The sequence below is a fragment of the Callithrix jacchus genome, chromosome 3 (genome assembly GCF_049354715.1).
Source record: "Callithrix jacchus isolate 240 chromosome 3, calJac240_pri, whole genome shotgun sequence".
Taxonomy (NCBI): Eukaryota; Metazoa; Chordata; class Mammalia; order Primates; family Cebidae; genus Callithrix; species Callithrix jacchus.
The window spans coordinates 73,320,173-73,345,281 of record NC_133504.1 but is presented as its reverse complement, the minus strand read 5'-3'; the positions used below and the strand labels follow the sequence as shown (position 1 = coordinate 73,345,281).

General features: G+C 36.7%; 1 long non-coding RNA gene across 9 annotated transcripts in view; it reads right to left on the bottom strand.

Annotated features, from left to right (window-relative positions):
- The window catches only part of LOC118152206 (uncharacterized), a 289,509-nt gene that overhangs the window by 219,225 nt on the left and 45,175 nt on the right, over nt 1-25,109 (bottom strand). For all 9 annotated transcript variants that reach the window (XR_013533401.1, XR_013533402.1, XR_013533399.1 and 6 more), the window contains exon 2: nt 14,792-14,881. This is a non-coding gene — a long non-coding RNA (uncharacterized LOC118152206). The remainder of the gene's footprint in view (nt 1-14,791; nt 14,882-25,109) is intronic.

Sequence of the window (25,109 nt, the reverse complement as noted above, 5' to 3'; positions counted from 1 at the left end):
CAAGGAACTATGGGTGGCCTCTAAGACTGCTTTCCAACAGGCAGCAAGAAATTGAAATCCTCGGCTTAACAACTCAAAAGAAATGAACTCTGATATCAACTTGCATGAATTGTTAAACAAATTCTCCCCCAGTAGAACCTCAGATAAGATCACAACCCCAGCTGATATGTTGGTTGCAATAAATGCATTGCTATTAATGACTTGCATCGCAGCATAAAACCAGCTAATGTGTATTCATTGTCCTGACACATAGAAACTGTGAGATAATAAGTATACATGGTTTTAAGCCGTTAATTTTTTTGTAACATTGTTATGCAGCAGTAGATAACTCACACAAATTTTAGTACATGGAAGTCTGATGCTGCTATAACAAACATCTAAAAATTTTGGGGTTGTTTTGGAACCAGGCACTGGATGCTGGCTGAATAAATTTCGAAGAAAATGCTAGAAAAAAATTAAGTGTCCTCCAACAGACTGTTAGTAGAAATAGATGGAAAGAGTGCTGTCAGTGAAGGCAGTTCAAGTATTTTAAGTGTCTTATGATATGTCCTCTGACCATGGATTATTTAAAAGTCTTTAATTATTTAGAAGTATTTCTAAAAATTTGGAAATTTTTCATTTTTTGGTTATTATTAACTTATTACTTTTTGGTCACAAATATCTGTAGGATTCATATTGTTTGAAAGACATTTTTCTATTGCTACCACTCAAGATTACAATTTGATGTTTGACCTCTTCTGGCTTATATTGCTATGTATTTAAGTTCATTGTTCTTTTATTCTACCTTGTTTAATTTGATGTTAGTTTCATCCAATTAGCTTTACATTTTGATATTGTAATATTTTTTAGTTTAGGAAGTTCCATGGATTTTTTTCCCTATCTTCTTTTTCTATTTTTCTAATTTTCTTATTTAAATTCTTAAGCACTGTAATCCCAGCACTTTGGGAGGCCGAGGCGGGTGGATCACGAGGTCAAGAGATCGAGACCATCCTAGTCAACATGATGAAACCCTGTCTCTACTAAAAATACAAAAAATTAGCTGGGCATGGTGGTGCGTGCCTGTAATCCCAGCTACTCAGGAGGCTGAGGCAGGAGAATTGCCTGAACCCAGGAGGCGGAGGTTGCGGTGAGCCGACATAGCGCCATTGCACTCCAGCCTGGGTAACAAGAGTGAAACTCCGGCTCAAAAAAAAAAAATTCTTAAGCACTTTTATGATAGTGGTTTTAACCCCATTTCTGCTTATTTTATCATTTCTGTCATTTTTTGATCTCTCTCTGTTAATTGATTTTTGTCTTGATTATGGGCCACCTTTTTTTCTATTTCTTCTTTCATCTAGTAATTATTGATTGAATGACTTATTTTTGTATTTTACCATATTGATTTTCTGAATTTTACTCTCTTCTTCATTCCATTTCCTTGGGTAGTTAAGTAACTCACAGATGTTATTGATCTAATCACCGTTTGATTTTAGGCTTTCCAAGGGCAGAACTAGATCAACTAGATCAATCTTTGAAGTAGGTCTAGTTTAATGCTACTATTAAGATTTGAATTTTCTGGGGTCTCTCAGTCACTGGAATCTTTTCACTCTGCCTGCTCCGAAGTCAAATATCTACCAGCCATGCATTTGTTTTAGGAATTGTTTCTGTTCATCTCCTTCTCGGCTCAGCGTTGTAGAATCACATTCTGTGTTTTTGCATATTAGTGTTCAACAACAGACAGGAGGAGACCCCTATTCAGATTCCCCACCCTCCTGCTTGGCACTCCATCTCATAACTTTTGCCTTCCCGTACGCCATTCTTTGTCTTCTCAACAGAATATGATTTAGGTTATACTGGTCTACTTAGGTTTCATCTCTTTGTGCCATGGTCCCTTTAGTGTCTTCAGGCACAAAGCTGAGATGATTATGGGTATCACCCTTTCTGTTTTTCTTCTCACTGATACCACAATTCTGTGTAGCCTATTTTTTCTATATTCAAAATTGCATTTTGAGATTATATATATGTATATATATTTCCCCCACTTTTTTAGTTGTTTCAGAAGGATGTCAAATTTGCTAATACTCATTTCAAAATTGCATAGCCAAGAAGTAGAAATTCCTCATTCTTTATGTATTGACATATTTGCTTTCAAACTGAGCAGTTAAATATCTTGCCAATGTCACAGAGCCAGGATTTGAACGTAGTAGGCCGGATTCAGAATCTATGCAATTAGCCATCATAGCAAAGTGTGTACAATAAGTTATAAATGGTGCTTTGTAGCCTAAGTAGAAAATATGATGAAGAGAGTGGCGGGAGATAAGGTTAGAGAGTTATGTAGGAGCAGTCATGTCAAAGACAGTACTGCAGGCAATGTTAAAGTATTTTGTCTGCTTCCTATAAGCCACTGAAAGCTACAGGACAATTTGTGGAAAACAGCAACTTTGTTAGACTTTTTCTTTAGCTATTATTCTGGGAGTGGTGTAATGCATGGATTTGGAAAAAGACCAGAGATAGGAATGCGATTCATTGCATATATGAAAAAATGTGCACAATATATGTAGTCACTGAATTAAAAAAATAATAATTGCTAAGTTTCAAAGCTTTCTTTGATAAACATGTTTAAAATGTTCATATAAGATAGGAGCAGCTATTTTAAAAGTTAAATAAATGTCTAGAAATTGTACATTTAAACCAATGACATTATGACTAATTCATTCAATTACTTTGTCATGAAAGTAAAGTTGAATCTCTGAGACTACTTATTATTAAAGTGTTTTTTTTTTTTCTGTAAAGACAGTTAAAAATATTCCTTCTAGTTGGAGAATGCCTAAAAAGGAAAGTTTTATTCCCTTAGGCAAGGAATAAAATAGTAAACTGAAGTTAGGTCCTCATCTGTAGATTGAAACACTGGTTTAACTAAAGCAGTGATAGTTCAAACTTCTCTGGCAACTGATTTCTCTTTACAAGTTAAGGCTGATTCAGAAATGCAATAAGTATTGAGAAAACACTGGGAAACACTGCCTACATAGTCACTGTTACCTTATTCCAAGGCTTCATTGCCCTAAGGATTCCCCTTGGAATCCATACTAGTAACACAGTTGGGAAATCATTAAACTACATAATCTAAAGTTAGGTAAAATGTTATCCAGAGTTTTGTCTGCTTCCTATAGGCCACTGAATGCTATGGGACAATTTGTGGGAAACAGCAACTTTGTCAGACTTTTTCATTGGGTATTATTCTGGGAGTGGTGTAATGAATGGATTTGGAAACAGACCAGAGATAGGAATGTGATACACTGCATGTATGAAACGATGTGCACAATACATGTAGTCACTGAACCATGTATCCAACTAATTTATGCACATATAAAGAGGATAAACACACACGCGTGCACACACACACACACACACACACAGTGTGTGGATCACCTAACATGAAAATCAAATGGTCATGGAAGAATTATGTGTTATCTGTTTGCCAGTAGCTAATTTAGCCCCCAAACTGTGGTAGCTTGAGTAAACACAGCTTGCAAAAGTTTGTGATGTATTACAGAAGCAGTACAGATCAAATGACAATTCAAAGTAGTTCTTAAGCTCATAGGTCAGCCAAGTTCTAAATTCTTACCTTAAAAACTTGATCACCAATTCTCATAAAAATACCTTTTTCTAACTCTAGAATATTAATCTTGTCATCACATTACATGTCTTGAAGAAATTCTGACAAGTTTATGTGTGATTCTAAGGTTACTTGTAAAACGGGGAAATCTATAATTATATCCTTTGTAGTCAGCTGCTTCCTCAGGCAACCACCTTGCATTAAATTTGCCATTAAAATCAATCAAAAAAGTCTCCCCAGGGATTGTTTTGCTCTCATAAACTACTAATCTGCTAAATATGTAATTCAATTATTCTGTTGTATTAGCACCAACTTCACTTTTTAATAAAAACTCCTTGTAAATAAGAGGAAATGTCATAGAGCTGGGATCAATATATGCTTCTATAAACCTTTCTTATTAGTGCTGAGTAGAAAAAATAAAAACAACTAGAAAACTCTCCTTGTTTTCTTACCACTGTCTTGTTACTTATGATGATGAGAGCACCTTTGTAGGAACCTAAGAATATAGCAACCAAGAAAGAAAGGAACAAAGAACTACAAGAGCTTCAGAAAACAATTAACAAAATGGGTAGGTCATTACTCATCAATAATTACGTAAAATGTAAATGGATTAAATTATCCAGTGAAAACATAGAGTGGCTGAATGGATAAAAGAGCAAAATTCGACTGTGTGCTGGTTATTTAAAAACTCACTTTAACTTGAAGAATGCACATACACTGAAAGAATACAAAAAGATGTTTAATGCAAATGGTAACCAAAACAGACCAAGATAGGCTTAATATCAGACAAAATAGACTTTAAGTAAAAAACTGTAAAGAAAGATAAAGAAGGCCATTATATAATGATAATGGGATCAAATTACCAAAGGGTTTAACAATTATAAATATAGATGCACCTAACATTTTAGCACTTAAATATTTTTTTTAACTATTAACAAAACTGAATAGAGAAAAAAAAAAACAAGAACAGCAGGGTACTTCAACACTCCACTTTCAACAATGAATAGGTATCCCAGATAGAAAATCAATAAGAAAACAGCAAATTTGATTAACACTGTAGTGTTAATACACTTGAAACACATAAACAGAAAATTCTATCTAAGAGTAGAGTAATACATATTCTTCTACAGCAGACTTGGCATACTTTCCAGGAAAGATAATATGTTGGGCCATAAAACAATGCTTAACATATACAAGGAGACTGAAATGATATCATTTATCTTTTCTAACAACAATGGTATAAAACTTGGAATCAAAAAAAAGAGAAAATTCAGAAATTTACACATGTGGAAATTAAACAACTTACTAATGAAAAATGAGTGGGTCAAAAAAAATTTTTTTAATAAAAAAATACATTGAAACAAAAAAAAACTAGAAAACAACATACCAAAATTACTGAGATGCAGCAAAAGCAGTTTTAAAATGAAATTTTAGAGGATGATCCAAGATGGCTGAGTAGGAACAGCTCTGGATTGCAGTTCCCAGTGAAAACGCAGAGGGTGAGTGATCACTGCATTTCCAAACGAATTTTTACTGCCCACAACCAGGAGATTCCTGGGCGAAAAAGCACCACAAGTCTCCAGCGTAGCTGTTTCAGCTGGCACAGTGGGTCCCTGCACAAAAACTCACACAAATCCAGGCTCCGATTCAACTAGCAAATGGAATGCCTGGGAGACAGAGTCACCATTCAACTGAAAAAAAAAGGGGGCTAAAACAGGGAGCCAGGTGATCTGGCTTGGCTGGTCCCACCCCCACAAAGACCAGCAATTTGAAATGCTCTGGATTGAGAGTTTAATAGCAAGCACAGCTGGACCCAGGACATTCCAGCTCTGTCGGGGGAAGGGCATTCGCCATAATCCAGGCAGTCCACCACTACCAAGGCAGTCAACTATTACTGAGGCAGTCCACCATTACCAAGGCAGTCCACCATTATGGAGGCAATCCGCCACTACCAAGGCAGTCTGCCATTACTGAGGCAGTCTGCCATTACTGAGGCAGTTTGCCATTACAGAGACAGTCCGCCATTACTGAGGCAGATTGCCATTACCAAGGCAGTTCTAACTAGACCCCTATAAACAAAACTGCAAGAAAGTTCACACAGCAGCTGCACAGAGCCCATGGCAAATCAGCAACACCTCTCCTGGCAAACCATGACCAGGCTACCTCCTTGCTGGGCAGGGCATCTCTGAAAAAAGGCAGAAGCATTACAGAACTTATAAATAAAGCCCCACCTTTCTGGTACAGAGCATCTGGGAAAAAATGGTAGGTATGAGTTCTGCTGCAGCAGACTTAAACGAAACTGCCCAGGAACTCTGAATGGAACAACGGAGCTCACAGCTCAGCACTTGAGCTCCTATAAGGGACAGACTGTTTCCTCAAGCAGCTCCCTGACCCCTGTATATCCAGAGACACCTCATAAAGAAGAACTCAGGCTGACATCCGGCAGGTATCCTTCTGGGATAAAGATAACAGAAGAAGATACTGGCAGCAAACCTTACTTACTGTTCTGCAGTAGCTGCAGGTTATCCCCAGGCAAGAGAGTCTGGAGTGGACCTCAAGCAGCCCTATACCAGAGGGGACTGACAGTTAGAAGGAAAACTAAGAAACAGAAAGAAATAATTTCATCATCAACAAAAGCGATGTCCAGAGACCCCATCTCAAAGCCACCAACTACAAAGATAACAGGTAGATAAATCCACAACGAGGGGAAGAAGCCAGTGCAAAAAGGATGAAAACACCCAAAATGAGAACACCTCTCCTCCTCCAAGGGATCACAACTCCTCACCAGCAAGGGAACAAGGCTGGATGGAGAATGAGTCTGATGAATTTACAGAAACAGGCTGTAAGATCAAAAAAATTCAAAAGCTAGCAGAAGACAAGAAATAACTAAGATTAGAGCAGAATTGAAGGTGATAGAGACTAAGAAAAACCCTTCAAAAAATTAATGAATCCAGGAGCTGGTTTTTTGAAAAGATCAATAAAACAGACAGACCACTAGTCAGATTAATAAAAAAGAAAAGAGAATAATCAAATAGATGCAATAAAAAATGATAAAGGGGATATCACCACAGAGTCCACAGAAATACAAACCACCATCAAAGATTATTACAAACAACTCTATGCACATAAATCAATAAACCCAGAAGAATGGATAAATTCCTGGACACTTGCACCGTCCCAAGCCTAAACCAGGAAGAAGTCAAAACCCTGAAGAGACCAATAACAAGGGCCGAAGTGGGGGCAGCAATTAATAGCCTACCAGCCAAAAAAAGCCCAGGTCCAAATGGATTCACAGCTGAATTCTACCAGACATACAGAGAGGAGCTGGTACCACTCCTTTTGAAATTATTCCAAACAATACAAAAAGAGGAAATCCTTCCCAAATCATTTTATGAGACCAACATCATCCTGATACCAAAACCCAGCAGAAACTAAACAAGAAAAGAAAACTTCAGTCTAATATCCATGATGAACATAGATGCAAAAATCTTCAATAAAATACTGGCAAGTCAATTGCAACAGCACATCAAAATGCTTATCCATCACGATCAAGTAGGCTTCATCCCGGTGATACAAGGCTGGTTCAATATATGCCAGTCTATAAACATAATTCACCATATAAACTGAACCAAAAACAAAAACCACATGATTATCTCAATAGATGCAGAGAAGGCCTTTGCCAAAATTCAACAGCCTTTTATGCTAACAACTCTGAATAAACTAGGTATTGATGGAACATTTCTCAAAACAATAAAAGCTATTTATGACAAACCCACAGCCAATATCATACTGAATGAGCAAGAACTGGAAGCATTCCCTTTGAAATCTGGTACTAGATAAGGATACCCTCTCTCACCACTCCTATTCAATATAGTATTGGAAGTTCTAGCCAGAGCAATCAGGAAAGAAAAAGAAATAAAGGGTATTCAATTAGGAAAGAAGGAAGTCAAATTATCTCCATTTGCAGACAACATGATTGTATATTTAGAAGACCCCATTGTCTCAGTCCAAAATCTCCTTAAATTGATAAGCAACTTCAGCAAAGTCTCAGGATACAAAATCAATGTGCAAAAATCACAAGCATTCCTATACACCAATAACAGACTAAAAGAGAGCCAAATCAAGAATGAACTGCCATTCACAATTGCTACAAAGAGAATAAAAAACCTAGGAATACAACTAACAAGAAGCGTAAAAGACCTCTTCAAAGAGAACTACAAACCACTGCTAAAGGATATAAGAGAAGACACAACAGATGGAGAAACATTCCATGTTCATGGTTAGGAAGAATCAATATCATGAAAATAGCCATACTGCCCAAAGTTATTTGTAGATTCAACACTATCCCCATCAAGCTACCAATTCTTCACAGAACTGGAAAAAAACCACCTTAAACTTCATATGGAACCAAAAGAGAGTCCACATAGCCAAGTCAATGCTAAGCAATAAGAACAAGGCTGGAGGCATCACGCTACCTGACTTCAAACTATACTACAAGGCTACAGTAATCAAAACAGCATGGTACTGGTACCAAAACAGAGATATAGACCAATGGAACAGAACAGAGGCCCCAGAGGCAACACCACACATCTACAACCAACTGATCTTTGACAAACCTGACAAAAACAAGCAATGGGGAAAGGATTCCCTGTTTAATAAATGGTATTGGGATAACTGGCTAGCCATGTGCAAAAGCAGAATCTTGACTCATTCCTGACACCTTACACTAAAAATAAAATCCAGATGGATTAATGACTTAAACATAAGACCTAACACCATAAAAACCCTAGAAGAAAACCTTGGCAAAACCATTCAGTTCATAGGCATAGGCAAGGACTTCATGACTAAAACACCAAAAGCATTAGCAACAAAAGCCAAAATAGACAAATGGGATCTAATTAAACTCTAGAGCTTCTGCACAGCAAAAGAAACAATCATTAGAGTGAACCAGCAACCAACAGAATGAGAAAAAATTTTTGCAATCTACCCATCTGACAAAGGACTTATATCCAGAATCTACAAAGAACTAAAACAGATTTACAAGAAAAAACAATCAAACCCATTTAAAAGTGGGTGAAGGACATGAACAGACATTTTTCAAAATAAGACATATATAGGTCAACAACCATATGAAAAAATGCTCATCATCACTGGTCATTAGAGAAATGCAAATCGAAACTACATTGAGATACCATCTCACAGCAGTTAGAATGGCGATCATTAAAAAATCTGGAGACAACAGATGCTGGAGAGGATGGGGAGAAACAGGAACAATTTTACATTGTTGGTGGGAGTGTAAATTAGTTCAACCATTTTTGAAGACAGTGTGGAGATTCCTCAAGGACGTAGAAATAGAAATTCCATTTGACCCAGTAATCCCATTACTGGGTATATATCCAAAGGATTATAAATCAGTCTATTATAAAGACATATGCACACGTATGTTCATTGCAGCACTGTTTACAAAAGCAAAGACTTGGAACCAATCCAAATGTCCATCGATGATAGGCTGGACAGGGAAAATGTGGCACATATACACCAGGGAATACTATGCAGCCATCAAAAACGATGAGTTCATGTCCTTTGTAGGGACATGGATGAACCTGGAAACCATCATTCTCAGCAAACTGACACAAGAACAGAAAAGCAAACACTGCATGTTCTCACTCATAGGCAGGTGTTGAACAATTAGAACACATAGACACAGGGAGGGGAGCATCACACACTGAGGTCTGTTGAGGGGGACTAGGGGAGGGACAATGGGGCATAGGGAGTTGGGGAGGAATAACATGGGGAGTAATGCCAGATATAGGTGATGGGGATGGAGGCAGCAAACTACATTACCATGTATGTAACTATGCAACAATCTTGCATGTTCTTCACATGTACCCCAGAACCTAAAATGCAATAATATATATATATATATCTTTTTTTTTTAAAAAAAGAGCAAACAATGAAAGTTTACAGCAATAAATACCTACTTTAGGAAAAAGAAAGGCCTCAAGCAAACAATCTAAGCTTATACATTAAGAACATAAAGAAGAAAAACAAATGAAGCCCCAAAGTAAGAAGATAGAAAGAAATAATGAAGATTATAGGAAATGTATATGAAATTGACATGAAAAAAACAATAGAAAAGATTAACAAAACTAAAAGTTTGTTTTTTAAAAAGATAAATAAAATTTACAATCATTTAGTTAAAGCAAAACATAAGCCTCTAAATAAATAAAATTATAAATGAAATATTACAACTGACACCACATAATAAAAAGGATCATAAAAGACAACTGTGAACAATTATAAGCCAACAAAATGAAAAACCAACAATAAATAGATAAATGCCTAGAAACATACAAACTAGCAAGGGTGAATCATAGAGAAATAGAAAACCTGAAAAGACTAAAAGACTAAAGAAACAGAATTAGTAATCAAAACTTTCACAACAGATGGCATCATTTCTAAATCCTACCAAACATTAAAGAAGAATTAATGCCAATGCTTCTCAAATCCTTCTAAAAAAAATTGTATAGGAGGGAATATTCCCAAATTCATTTTACGAGGCCTATAATATCCTGACTCCAAAACCAGACAAGGACACTATGAAAAAAAAAATTACAGCCAATATCTCTGATGAATATCTTATAGATGCAAAATCCTCAACAATATACTCGCAAATGGAATCAAACAGCATGTAAAAGGATCATACAAAATAATCAAGTGGGATTTATCCCTGGAATGTGTGCATGTTTCAACATACAAAACCCACTAAATTCAATACATCGTATTAATAGAATAAAATATAAAAATCATTTGATCAAGTTTGGGTGTGATGGCTCACTCCTGTATTCCCAGCACTTTGGAAGGCTGAGGCTTACTGATCACTTAAAGTCAAGAGTTTGAGACCAGCTTGGCCAATCTGGTCACACCCCATCTCTACTAAAACTACAACATTATCTGAGTGTGGTGGCATGGGATCACAGCTACTTGGGAGGCTGAGGCACAAGAATCATTTGAACCCAGAAGCAGAGGTTGTAGTGAGCTGAGATTGCACCACTATGCTGCAGCCTGGGAGACAGAGTGCGACTCCATCTCAAACAATGTTTTTATTATTATTATTTCAGGAGACACAGACAAAATATTTGACAAAATTCAACACCTTTCTATGCTAAAAAAAAAACTTTCAACAAATTAGGTAAGGAAAGTATGTACGTCAACATAATAAATGCCGTATATGACAAGCCCACAGGTAACATCACAGTCAACAGCGAAAAGATAAAATCCTTTCCTCTAAGATCAGGAACACCACCAGGGTGCCCACTCTTTTTTTAATCTTCTTTTTGTGGAGAATGGGCTCTCACTGTGTTTCCCAGCCTGATCTTAAGCATTTGGACTCAAGCTATCATCCTGCCTTTGCCTACCTAAGTGCTTGGATTAAAGAAACCAGCTCCTAGGGAGGCAAAGGCAGAAGGATATGAACCATCATGTCCAGCCCCAGAATGCCAACTCTTGCCGCTTTTCAACATAGTACTGCAAGTCCTAGCCAGAGCAAATAGTAAAAAGACATAAAACTCATCCAGATTGGAAGAGAAGAAGTAAAATGATCTCTGTTTGCAGATGACATGATGCTATATAAAGAACATCTTAAATAATCCACCAAGAATGTTAGAAGTAATAAATGAATTCAGTGAAGTTGCAGGATACAAAATTAACACTAAAAAAGTCACCTTTTAGGCTAAGCATGGTGGCTCACGCCTGTAATTCCAGAACCCTGAGAGGCCAAGAGAGGTGGATCACTTAAGGTCAGGAGTTTGAGACCAACCTGGCCAATATGGCTAAATCCTATCTCTACTAATGAACCTGGGAGGCAGAAGTTGCAGTAAGCCATGATTGTGCCACTCCAGCCTGGGCAACAAAGTGAGACCCTGTCCCCCCCCAAAAAAAGTCATCTTTTTATAACAATGATTAAGAAAATGATTCCACTTACAATAGCATGAAAAAATACTCTAGGAATAAATTTAGCCAATGAAGTAAAAGATCTGTACATTGAAAACTATGAAACATTGATGAAAGAAACTGAATAAATCAGAAGACATCTCAAGTTTATGGATTGGGAAAATTAATATTGTTAAAATGCCCATAGTACCCAAAGTGATCCACAGATGTAATGTAATCCCTATCAAAATTCCAGTGGCATTTTCACAGTAATAGGCCAAAAAAAAACCTTAAAATTTGTATGGAACCACAAAGACCTTGCATAGCCTAAGCAATGTTTAACAAGAAGAACAAAGCTAGACGCATCACACTTTCCAATTTCAAAATGTATTACAAACCTATAGTAATCAAAACAGTATGGTTCTGGCATTAAAAACAGACATGCAGGCAGATGGAAAAGAAAAGAAAGCCTAGATTTTAAAAACAGACATGCAGGCAGATGGAACAGAAAAGAAAGCCTAGTAATAAATCCACGTTTATGGTCAACTGATCTTTGACAAAGATATAACTGTGTAATGTGTTTACTCATTGTGTAATGGATAAAAGCTAGTCTTTTCAATAAACGGTTGGGAAATAGTGGATATCCATACACAGAAGAATGAAATCAGACCCTTTTCTCACTGCATATACAAAAGTCAACTTAAAATGTATTTAAGGCTTAAATGTAAGACCTGAATATATAAAACTACTGGAATAAAACAAAGGAAAGTTTGTTGACATTGGTCTTGGCAATGATTTTTGGATATAACACCAATGGCATAGTCAGCCAAAGGAAAAATAGACAAGTGAGATTGCATGAAACTGAAATGCTCTTAACAGTAAAGGAAATCATCAATAGCGTGAAGAGGAAACTTACAAAATGAGAGAAAGTATTTGCTAACTACATCTGATAAGTGATTAATATCCAACATATGTAAGACTCTTAAACAATCCAAAGCAAGAAAACAGCCTGATTAAAAAATGGGTAAAGAACCTGAGTTGACGTTTCTCCAAAGACATATAAATAGTCAACGGGTATACAAAAGGATCCTCAACTTCACTGATTATCAGAAAAATACAATCAAAACCACAATGAAAGAGCACACATATTTAAAATCTCAAACAATACAAAGCAAGAAAACAGTCTGATTAAAAAATGGGTATAGAACCTGAACTGACATTTCTCCAAAGACATACAAATAGCCAATGGGTATAGAGAGGATGCTCAGCTTCATTAATTATCAAAAAAAATAACAATCAAAATCACAATTAGCACCTCACAGGTGTTAGAATGGCTAATAACAGAAATATAAAAGATAGTATCTGTTGGTGAGGATGTAGTGAAAAGAGAATCCTTGTACATTGTTGGTACAAATGTAAATTTTTATAGCCATTATGGAAAACAGAATGAAGCTTTCTGAAAAAGTTTAAAAAAAGAATAGAGCTGCCATATGATCCAGTGATGCAGCTTCTAGGTATATATAAAATGAAATGAAATTTGTATGTCAAAAAGACATTCATATTTCCATGCTTATTACAGCATTAGTTACATTACTTAGGATATAAAAACAACCTGTGTCCCTCAGTAGATAAATAGATAAAGAAAATAGGGTATACACATGATATATTATCTAGTCATAAAAAGAAGGAAATCTTGTCATTCATGACAATGAGGATGAAACTATAGGGCATTAAGTGAAGTAAGCCAGACACAGAAAGACAATTACTACCTAATCTAAAACAGTCAAATTTAGAAGAATGTAGAATAATAATTGTCAAAGGTTAGAAGTTGGGGAGAATGGAGACATTAATCAAAGGGTAGAAAATTTCAGGTATGCAGGATGAATAAATTCTGGAGATCTAATGTGCAGTATTGTGACTATAGCTAATACTATCTTGTATGTGTTTGAAATTTGCTAAGAGGGTAGATGTTAAGTGTTTTCACCACAAACACAAAAGATAACTTTGTGAAGTGATGGCTATTTTAATCATCTACATTCTCCCCAACTTTACCAAAGATCAGTTGACTGTAAATATGTGGATTCATCTATAGGCTTTCAATTCTGTTCCATCCACTTGTATGTCAGGTTTTTATGACAGTGTTACACTCTTTTGATTACTGTAGCTTTGTAATACATTTTCAAATCAGGAAGTGTGATGCCTCTAGCTTTGTTCTTCTTGTTCAAGCTTGCTTTGCCTATTACAGATACTTTATGGCTCCATAACAATTTTAAGATTGTTTTTTCTATAACTATAAAAATATTATTAAAATTTTGATAAGGATTACATTAAACCTGTAGATTGCTTTGGGTAGTATGGGCTTTTTAACAATATTAATTCTTCCAATCCACAAAGATGGGACATCTTTCCATTTATTTATGTCTTCTTCAATCTCTTTCATCAATGTTTCATTTTTTTTAGTGCCTCGATCTTTTACCTCCTCTGTTAAGTTTATTCCTAAGTAGTTCATTTTTTTGATGCTATTATAAATGGGATTACTTTCTTAAATACAATCCTAATCTTAAATACAGAGTAATGATTATGTTTTTGCCAAACAATCTTAAATTGTTTCTCACATAGTTTATCAATATATAGAAATGTGAGTGATATTTATGTTTATTTTATACTCTGCAATTTTACTGAAATGTTTATGAGTTCTAACATTTTTTGATGAATGATTTAGAATTTTAGGATTTCCTATATATAACATAATGTCATCTACAGACAGAGACAATTTTACTTCTTTTCCAATTTGAATGTGTTTTCTTTCCTTTTTCTGATTATTGTTCTGGCAAGCAGGCTTGACATTTTTCTTAATTGATTCTCCAGACCTGTGTCAGCAAACTATAGCCTGAGGACAGCTTGTGTGTCTGCCTATTTTTGTGAATAAAGATTTATGAGAACATGGCCAAGCAAGCCCATTTGTTTATGTATTATGTGTGGCTGTTTTCATACTACTAAGGCAATGTTGATCAGTCACACAAAGTTAAGGTATTTACTATTGCTTACTTTTTGAAAAAATTATCCCAGTTCATACTCTATTGCATGTTGTTTATACATTTCTTGTCACCTCATTCTATTTAATATAATGTTAGTGACTTTATTTGTCTCATCCCTTGAGTTGAGCTATGTAAGAGAAGCACAGTAGAAGCCCTTAAAACCTAAAAGATGCGGCTTAAAGAGTGGTCCACTTCAAGACAATGTCCTGCAGACCCCCCTACTCACCTGTTGTCTTTTTCATTACGTGGAATAGATGGATATCAGTACATCTCTATGAGCAGGTGTATTATATAAGTTTGTCGTCTTCTGAATCTCCTGTAACAGAACAAGGCCCATCGTCAAGCATATGTGTGTATGTTTTGACTGCTTCTTAAATCTCTTTATTTCCTTGGTTTTCTTTGTCATGAGTGTATTTGACCACATGGTATGGCAACAAAATGACTGGGTAACATAAATCCAGTTACAGGTTTGCTTTTTCATATGATGACTGCTATTGAGTTTTAATTTTTTGGCAGAAAAATTTGATTTTAATTTTACCAAATTAATCTGATTGTTTTTTCCCATTGGCAAAAATATAATCCTTACTCTAGAGTGAGTAATGTTTAGTGAATAACTTCCATTTGAATATGTGTAATCACAGCAAGAAGTGCCTTCTTCAGCAGAACCCTTTATTTAAAAGACAGGAGTTATGCAGTATAGGAAGAGATGAATGTCTACATGCTCTGGCTGAAAGAAGAGAGAGTGCTTAGCTTGGACCTTCTTCCGACTGCCTATGCAGAGACACCACAGGCCACCTGTGGAATCCCCAGCACTATGTAGGGCACAGTTTTGAATCTATTAGAGCTAAAATTTAAATGAAATTAGTAAAATCTCTATTGGGGAATGGCATGGATTTCTGTGGTTCAGTGTCTAGAGTTACATGGTAAGAAACACTGGCAGGACTTTATTAAAAAAATAGTGAACTGGTTTCAGGTTTGGAAATTTCAAAAAACATTTAAGTACCATTTATCAAAAAAGTCAAACCATTTCTCACCTTCCCATCACTTATGGATATAATCAAAATTTTACATTTTGCAGTACCCAACTTGTTAAAAAAGCTATATTTCTAAAAATTCAAGTAACTCATTTTGCAAATGAAGAGAATACAAAGCTCTGCTGAACGGTAATGTGACCCAGAAATAGCATTATCCTCTCCACATATTGGTTTGGCACATTCTTTTACCTTTGAGTAGAAACAAAAATCAAAGTGCTTGGAGCCATTTCTGAATCTTCTGTCATAGTTAAAAGAGCTTTGTCAATTCTATAAAATAGAAACATCTTGTGAAATATTATTTTATTTGTCCTTGACCTTATCGTCATTCTTATATAATAAATATATTACTTATTCTAATACAATTTATTTAATAATGTATATGTGCCTATAATCATAAGGCAATTCTTAGCAAGGTTCCTGGTTACAGCATGTACTCAATAAGCAATCACATTTGTTGTCCTTGTTTGTAATAACTTTAGAGAGACTCAGAAGACCAGTATTTGAAAACAAACGAAGATATACAATACACCCTACACCAAAGTAATACTTTTACCATAGCAGGTTCATAAACAAAAATGGAGGCCTATCCTGCCATCTAGTGGATATATTGGGAAATAAAAAAGTAATTGTTTTTATAGTTTCAAAGGAAATAGCATTACATTTCACAAAAATGTTGCATTTTTCTTAAGAAAATAGCAACTGTTCTCTGTGTTGCTTTCAGCATATTTTGTGAAGATTTATGCAGGTAGGAAATAAAATAATTTTCAGAAATCTTGGAAAAAGTGGGACTTAAGGATTTCTTGAAGAAGCTAAAAAATGTACAGCACTTAATGAATGTTTTCACATATGGAATATGACAAAGTGAAAGTGAGAGAGGAAGGAGAGAAATTGATGTCTTTATCGAGTTGTTTAAAAGAGGAAATAAATAAAAAAAAAACTGCTTAGCCAGTTTTTAAAGCTTAAAACCCTAAGGGAAGATAAAGAATATCTGATGAAAGGAAGTACAGCATTGATGAAGAATTCGACAGCTCTGCAGCTGCTGAGAGCAATGCCTGGCAGTGACAATTTTCTTCAACTTCACTTCAGAGCTGTTGGGTGTTGGTGGGAAGGAGAGCATATTTAAAGAAAAACTTTCAATAAATCGGATGCAAAATGTTTGCATTACCTTGTTAAAGTGAAATAGTGTGTCAAAAGAGTAACATAATACCAAACAAAGTGAATCTGGCCAGTTAGATGTCTCTCGTGTTTCTGCTTGAGTATATGCATAAGATGTACGTGCCATAGACCTGGACCTTAAAATGTTTGTGTAATACTGTATAAAATATGTAGGCGAAAAAACAAATTTACAAAAACTGTTTGAGATTTCAGTATGATTTGAAGCACATTTCTACTAGTACCCATTGAATATGTTTCAACGTGTTTTGCAAAGTAATTTTTTAGGAGGAAAACGGTGAGTAAGACATAGCCTAAACTGTAAAAAATTAACAATAATATGGCATTGATTTTACTCAGGGTGTCAAAATGTGTTTTTATGATTACGTATGTTTATAACTTCGTCACATAAATGACATGAATTTATGGTAATTAAAAAGAACTTGAATTTCAAGGCACTTTAGGAAGATCATCTGCTCCTCTGGTAGCTCTGCCTTTTATCAAGTTGAGGTTCTGGAGTAAAGCACTGCAGATTTCAGACCTCTACCTGAGGAAACTGCAGGACCATTGCTTGTCTGTATTGTTTTACCATATTATTACCATGAGACCACAGTATCGTACTTTATTCTGCCTACCTACCAAAGTGCTATATGTGGATACGCAAATCTAAAGAAGCAGAGAAAGATTCTATTACAAAAGAAAAAAAAATAGTGCATGGAAAAGAAGACTGCCAAATCACCCCTCATTACAGCATACAAAGAGTCATTGTGTGAGCGTTCAAGCTCAGTACCCTCTGCCAGTTCAGCCACTGGCCTGTCTCTTGGGCAGTTTTTGATGGGCCTGCTAGGGCTAGCCTATCAGAAGGAATGAAGGGATTAACAAGAGGAATAGCAGTTTGATATTTTAAAACTTTTGATAGCCAAGTCCATTGGGATAATGATTTCCAGTATGTTTAGGACATTTTGCAGTATCAGATAGGAAAATAGTTCCTCTGTAGCAAGAGGAAGACCGAAAAAGTAAGGACCCTTTGCTTGGGAACAATATTCTTGGGCTAGCCAGAGGTGAGGGCAGATTGAATTCTGATCCAGCTCATTAGTGATTAGTGCTAGAGTCTTAGATCAGAAGAAGGGGAGGATGATAATAAATAGGAATAAAAATAAAATAAAATTGGAACTATTTGCATTGATTTATGAAATGGAGATAATAATTTTTTAGAGCTAACAGCCCCCACTTTCTCCTATTTATAACCTTTTGAAGGGAAGAAAATGAACGTTATTTCATGGAGCAGATAAGCTGGAGGAAATTCACTCTTGCAGCAGCACAGTGGGTTTCTCAGATGGCTGTAGTGACCTAGATATAGTGGGCATAGCTAGGGACGTCCAGCATAAAGTGTGTGAGAAGAAGGACTCCAGAAACTTCTCTGTGACAACCTCCCATTGTGTTACAATAATGTGGGCCTGAGTGTTATAAATTTGCCGTGCTATCTCTTCCCTTTATAAATAGCTCACTGGACCAGTCGCAGACAACTAACCAATGTTTAGCCAATCAGACTCTCTTTTTCAGAAATTTAGAGTTAGAACTACTTCCAACTTGGACCTCATGCTACAATGGCTGGACCTCCAATATATAAACTGGAAAACTACGCTTCATCCATGTTTTTCCATGTGGACAAAGGAGCAGAGAAAGAGTCTGCAGAGGCACAAAGGGAAACAAATGCAAAAGAGGAGTAGAGATGAGAAATACCAAAAGCAATTTCTCAACGGTTTTAAGTCATTAGTTCCAGTTCCTTTCTGTGGGTCACCCGTAATTCCGCCCTTACATTTTATTAGATATCTCTATACTCTTATGATACATTCTTATTTGACTTAAGGAAGGCTAGACAAATATCCGTTTCTTGCACAAAAGTTATCAACCCATATAGTAAGTTTGACTCCACACTGTCTAAATCTAACCATGTAGGCCAGAGGGAGAAAATGTGAAAATCTAGGCTCACAACAGTCTCTTAGACTCCAGAAGAGGATCTGAAATCTGGATGTGACCTAAGGAACTCTATCCTTTAGTCTGGTTCTTCAAAACGTCTAGATGCCCCTCCAGCAGGAAGGTGCCACAGTCTTGGTCTCTTCTTCTCGCCTGTAAGGTACTCTCTGATCCCCTACAGCCCCTTCCTACCCACACACACATAATGTAGGTCAATGAAGTGCACAGAAGAGTTCCAGTACTTATGGGGTTCTTCCTGAAATCCACGGCTGGACCTTGATTCTGGAACAGTGCCTGGTGGGCCCATGGCTTTGATTAGCTAGTGTGCTATTCCTTTCAAGTGATTATATGAAATTGGACCAGGGGAATAGTACTGAAATGTTGATTTGGGGTGACTTTCACATCAGGCACAGGATGAGTTCAGGGCTCTGGGCTACGGGTTCTCCACTGATGAGTACTGGGTTTGAGTTGCATGCGTGGTTCTTCCATCAAATCTTGCCTTCCTGTGATCTGTCTGCATCATGCCAGTGGTCTGTAGGATTGAAGGGTGTGGGGTTGATAGCAGGCCTACACTCCCATGTGTGCCTCTATTGTAGGCATCCAGGACATTAAATCCACTCCTCTTGCTGCATCCAGGCCAGGTATCTAAGAGTCTTTCCAGGATAGCCTTACCTATTTCCTCCAAGCATTTTTCAGACTGTTGCTTCCTAAAGCCTCCAGGCCCTTCTGATCAGTGTCTTCTCTTCTTACTATACATGTGTGATATTGAGCTCTCTCAGATAAGTCTTATACAGTGCCAGGTGAGAAACAGATATTTCTTCTGCAAATAAGACTGCTCTTCTTGCTCCTCTCTTTGTTTAGTCTCCTAACTAGGGATGTGATATGGTCTGAATGCCCCTCAAAAGTCATGTGTTGAAACATAATTGCCAATGTGATAGTACTAAGAAGCAAGGCCTTTAGGAAGTAATTAAATCATGAGGGTAGAGTCCTCATGTAATGGGATTAAGACAATTATAAATGAGGCTTCACAAAGTGTTCATACATTTCATCCTTCAATTCCTCTCACCATGTGAGGACACAGCATCCCTTCCCTCAGGAGTATGCAACACTGTGAGAAGACATCATCTTGGAAGCAGAAAGCAGCCCTCTCTGGATTTCCCAGTCTCTACAACTGTGAGAAAGTATATTTATGCTGTTTATAAATTCCCAAGTCTTAAGTATTTTGTTATAGCAACACAAATAAAGACAAGGTGGTATACAGGAAGCAGGGGTGCAATCAACATTGAACCAGATTCCATTCTAAGAATGTAGTGACCACTCATAAGTGGGAGCTGAACAAGGAGGACACATGGATACAGGCAGGGGAACAACAAAGACTGGGGCCTCTCAGCAGGTAAGGGAGAAGGGAAGGGAGAACATCAGGACAAATAGTTAATGCATGCGGGGCTTAAAAACCTAGATCACGGGGCTGGGCACAGTGGCTCACACCTGTAATCCCAGCACTTTGGGAGGCTGAGGCAGGTGGATCACCTCAAGTCAGGAGTTTGTGACCAGCCTGACCAACATGGTGAAACCCCATCTCTACTAAAAATACAAAAATTAGCCAGGCATGGTGGTGCATGCCTGCAATCCCAGCTACTTGGGAGGCTGAGACACAAGAATTGCTTGCACGCAGGAGGCGGGGTTGCAGTGAGCCGAGCCTGGGCAACAAGAGTGAAACTCAATTTAAAAAAAATAGATAAATAAATAAACCACCTAGATCATGGGTTGATAGATTCAGCAAACCGCCATGGTGCATGTGTACCTGTGTAACAAACCTGCACGTTCTGCACATGTACCCCAGAACTTAAAGTAAAAATTAAATAAATAATTCTTTTAAAAAAGAATGTGGTGATCATAAACTAAAACATTCATGAGAAAATATGGATAGAAGTATATTGTTCGAAGTTATGCTATAAACTTCATAAAATAAATGTAATGTGACCAGAAACGAATTAACTTTCACTTACATTTGAGGGCACAGGTGAATAACAAACTTGTAGTCAGTGGAAGCCAGTATCCATGGCTAGCACTGGATACTGGATGCTGCATCGTCATGGATGGTGCATCGTCATGATTCATGATGTAACCAATAGAAACCAAATGAAATTAGGGAACTATAGTGGCATGAGGAGCTATATTGCTCCCAGTGCAAACACATTCCAAAGAGTCATGTGATTGGAATAATAGCATACTTTCCTTGAAGTAGGAGATAGGAAAAGAGCCAGAAACGGTGCATTGTTTGATAGAAAAGAGGGAGAAAGAGAAAGGAGAGGAGGAGAAAATCAAATAAATGAGCACAATGAAGAATCTTCATGAGCAGTCATTGGACAACAAACAAATATGTAAATATATTATCTATCTATCAATTATTCTTAACCTTTATCAATGAATTACTAAATTGCACATGAGTCCATGAATTTTGTTCTTATTAATTCATTTATATAGGCAGAGGCCACACAAATATATTTGTCTGGGGCCCCACACACCCTGTGGGTAACCTTGAATTTTGTCACCATAGTCATGAATAAAAACCTTAAAAATAATTTGTAGACTCTTGGTAGTTGGGTGGGGGTGCATGCAAGATTTTAAGACAGAAGGTCATCTATTTAGACAGAAAGATCCTCAATAGATGGAAAGGAATCTAAGCCTCATCAATGCTATAGCCTTCCTATAGGTGTTAATGGTTGTGGGCAGTAAGTTTAGTTTATGTTATAGTATTGTGTATGCTGTGTTTAATCTTGAGATGCTTTGAAATATTTTACAAACAGTTTCACTGCTTCATCAGTGTCTGTTCCAAAGGCAATGAAAGTATTTCAAATGCTAGTAAAGGCAGGCAAATGATATAAAAATGGGAAGTGGTGAGAATGTTGGAAAGTGATTGGATGTGAGATGAGACTAGAGAGTAAGAATACATTTCACAATGAGCCAATATGATTTAAGGAGTGTGCTTTAAATTATGAATGCCCCCAAATATAATTTTTTTCTAAGTATGAGTCTACAAAACCAAATTATCTAAACATATAGGAAGATGTGAAGGGGTAAGGATAGGAGTAGGGTGGGAATGGAGATGGTTGAGTGGAGGAAGTGGGGGTCAGGCATCCCTAGGGAAATAGTATCTTGCTAAAAATTGAAGCTTGCCTGGGACTACTCAGATGAATTGATATAGATTCCTGTACTTAAACATTCAGTAAGTACAAAAGCCCAGAGAAGAGAAAGAAAAGCATGCTTTCAAATGAACTGATTTCCATATATACAGAGTAAGATAGGAAAAGAGTGAAAAAGTATAAGGTAGAGTCAGGCACAGTCCATACTATTGTAGGTCTAAAGAAATTGGACTATCCTTAGAACAAGAGAAAGACATTGGAAACTGTTAGCAATTTGTGTTATATAAATGATCTCTCTGTTTGCAGAGTGAATGCAGGGGAACAGGAAGCTGTTCAAAGGTGGTGGCATTGACAATGAAAATAGACTCTTACGAGGTATATAGAAAATAGAAGTGGCAGTAGGTTTGATGAGCGAGTGAAGAAGAGGGAGTTGCAAGGGATGCTCCCAAACTTAGCTGCTAAAAGCATAGCAACACAATTTCCTGAAGAGCAATTATATAGGTGAAGCTGAAGGTGGAGAGAGGGTGGCTCATTGGGAATAGGATAAACTGAGTGCAGGTTGAATATTAGGAGTCTGAGGGGCTTCTGAATGGGAGATGACCATAGGAAGTTGGAGTTATGTAACTGGAGGATCCATTATGAACTTGGTCTCTTTCCCCAAGGGCAAAAGCATGTTGTCTCCATTTTCCATCTGGAGAGCAGAACATTGAACCGAGACACGTGCTTTCTCAGTTTAACAATGGTTTCCAAAGGCAAAAGAGCAGAAATGCAGTAGTAGCTGATACATACCAAATAGAAAGGTCACTTACTTTACAAATTCACTTTCCTTCAGGCCATGCCTCAAAACATAATTCAGAAACTTCAGACATCATGAGCAGAGTTTTACCCAAGAGTATTCCTCTTGAACTGACAGGAAAGATAAATGACCTTGCTCTTTACAAGCATGGAAGTGTGCTTTCAATATTTACACAGTAGTCGTGTTCATCTCTATTATCTGTTTTAATAAAGCCATTTAGCTGTGCAAATAACCACATAGATGTGCCAATATAAAATTGATATATTTTTGAAAATACTGAAACATTTGCCCACTTCCAGACGTCTTCCTGTATTTTTAGCCTGTGTTACAATCTTGCTGAGAAGCTGTATTCATGCTCAGAGAAGCACTGACCTTGGGAAGAGTGATGGGTAGCTTAGAAAAGAAAATTTCCCGAAAACCTGTGCATTGTCAACATGATTTAGAAAGGTTGTTCAATTTTGAGTTTTTCTGAATTTAAATTTTAATTATTTAACTCAATTTAAGTCTATAATGGATCTCCACAAATATTAAACATTTTTATTAATTTAGTAATTCAAGTGGCCTAGAAGGCATATATTCAGATTATCTTAAGAGTTTTCATATTTCATTACATCAGAGGTTAAAAAAAAGCCTACTGAACTAAAACATGAATCTGAGAAATCTAGTTTTAGGTGTCATGTTTACATTGCTTTATCTTGGACTTTGTAAAAAATGAAGTGTAAATTTCAATGCTTTGGCATGTCACAATCTTTCCAATTCAAACTCAGAGAGGGAATGAAGAGAGAAGGGAACTAATATGAAACTATATTCCAAGGACGTTTGTTTACTTGAGTTTATTACAATACATCGAGCAAGACATTTCTAATCTCATTTTTAGATAAGGAAACTGAATCTCAGAAGAGACATTTGCCAAAAGTCACAGTACTAAGTAAAGGGTAGTAACACTGGAATCTCCTGGTTTTGGAAAACCGGCCTGTTTCAAAATTCAATTTGATTAAGTGACACTTAGCATCAGTGACTCCATTCTGGCTTGTTCCATTCTGGTCTGGTGGGGCTGAATGCAGGCTAGTTTAAACTAATGGCCTCCCATAAACTTTAACAAGTGTTATGTTTCAACTTTTTTATTGTCTACTGACAATTGACTAACAGTGTTACTTTCCTATGTTTTTAAGGTGAATATACCGAACTCTGCAATATTGAAGTGCTTTCTAGATATGCTTGAGAGAGATCTAACAGATAAAGCATAATAGGAGAGTAGATGAAATGGAGTCATTTTCTTCAAAAAATCAGAAAAATGTAGGTTAAATAATATTGGTTCAGAGACAAGGGAATGCAGTGAAGGATATCATGATTCTGATTGAGGGCAACTATCAGTGGATTATGGGTAGGAAGAGAATTCCTGTTTCGCTGAGCTTTTAATTTTTAATCGGCTTTACTGAAATATAATTTACTCAATACTTTGTCATACTGACTTCCACTTCCAAGTACAGGGTTTTCTTTTACATCCTCCATTGCAGAGGGAAAAAGCCTAAATCATTTCTTAAGAACCAGTGGGTCACTGTTTGCTTTTGGACTGGTGGTTGAAAATGTAGTCGCAGGAATAATGACATGAGCTTCAGCTGGAGGCTTCTGAGAAAGGCAAATACCGAAACTCCACTCATAGACCTCCTAATTGAAAATGGTGGTGGGGGGGTTCAGCAATCTGCCCTTTAACAACCCCTCCAGGAGATTTGAAGCACCATCAGTTTTAACAACTCCTGCACCGGCAGCTGGCCTTTGACAAGGCTTAGCCGATCTGGAGATGGGCTATAGGAGGGTATACTGCCCAAGTTGTCCAGCAGATGCATCACTACTTAGCAAAGCTATTCTAAGCTTCCCAATTTGGGTTGAGAAAACTAGAAGAAATCAACTAGCCATTGGCAGAAAGACAACGACGTTTAGATTAAAGTAGAAAACAAAGGTACAATATAATAGAGTCAAGTCAATAACAGGCAACTAAAATTCCTGTTGATGAAGGAGTGAGATTGTGCTTCTTCCACATTACTACTTCCATATTCTTATATTAAGCTTCCAGTATATGGGCTATTTCACAACCAAGTTAAAGCCTCTTGTTCTCTGCAATTTAGAATCTACTTAGAAACAGGTGTTATAATTGTTTGAACCAAGAAGATGGAGAAGGCGCAAGGAAGCACTGTTTATCTATATACTGAGAAAATAATGATGCAGTATCCAGAAGGCTCAGATGAACAAGAGCACTCATTTTGTCTTCTGCACAAGTGACAAAACATTACAAATCTTAATAACTATGTAGACTAATAATAAATAATAAGTAATGTGTACTCCTTGGGTTCGGGTTGCTCTTTTATGTGTGTGCATGTTTGTATGTGTATACATACATATATAGTTTACATGTGAAATATCTCGATTCACTTAAGTCAC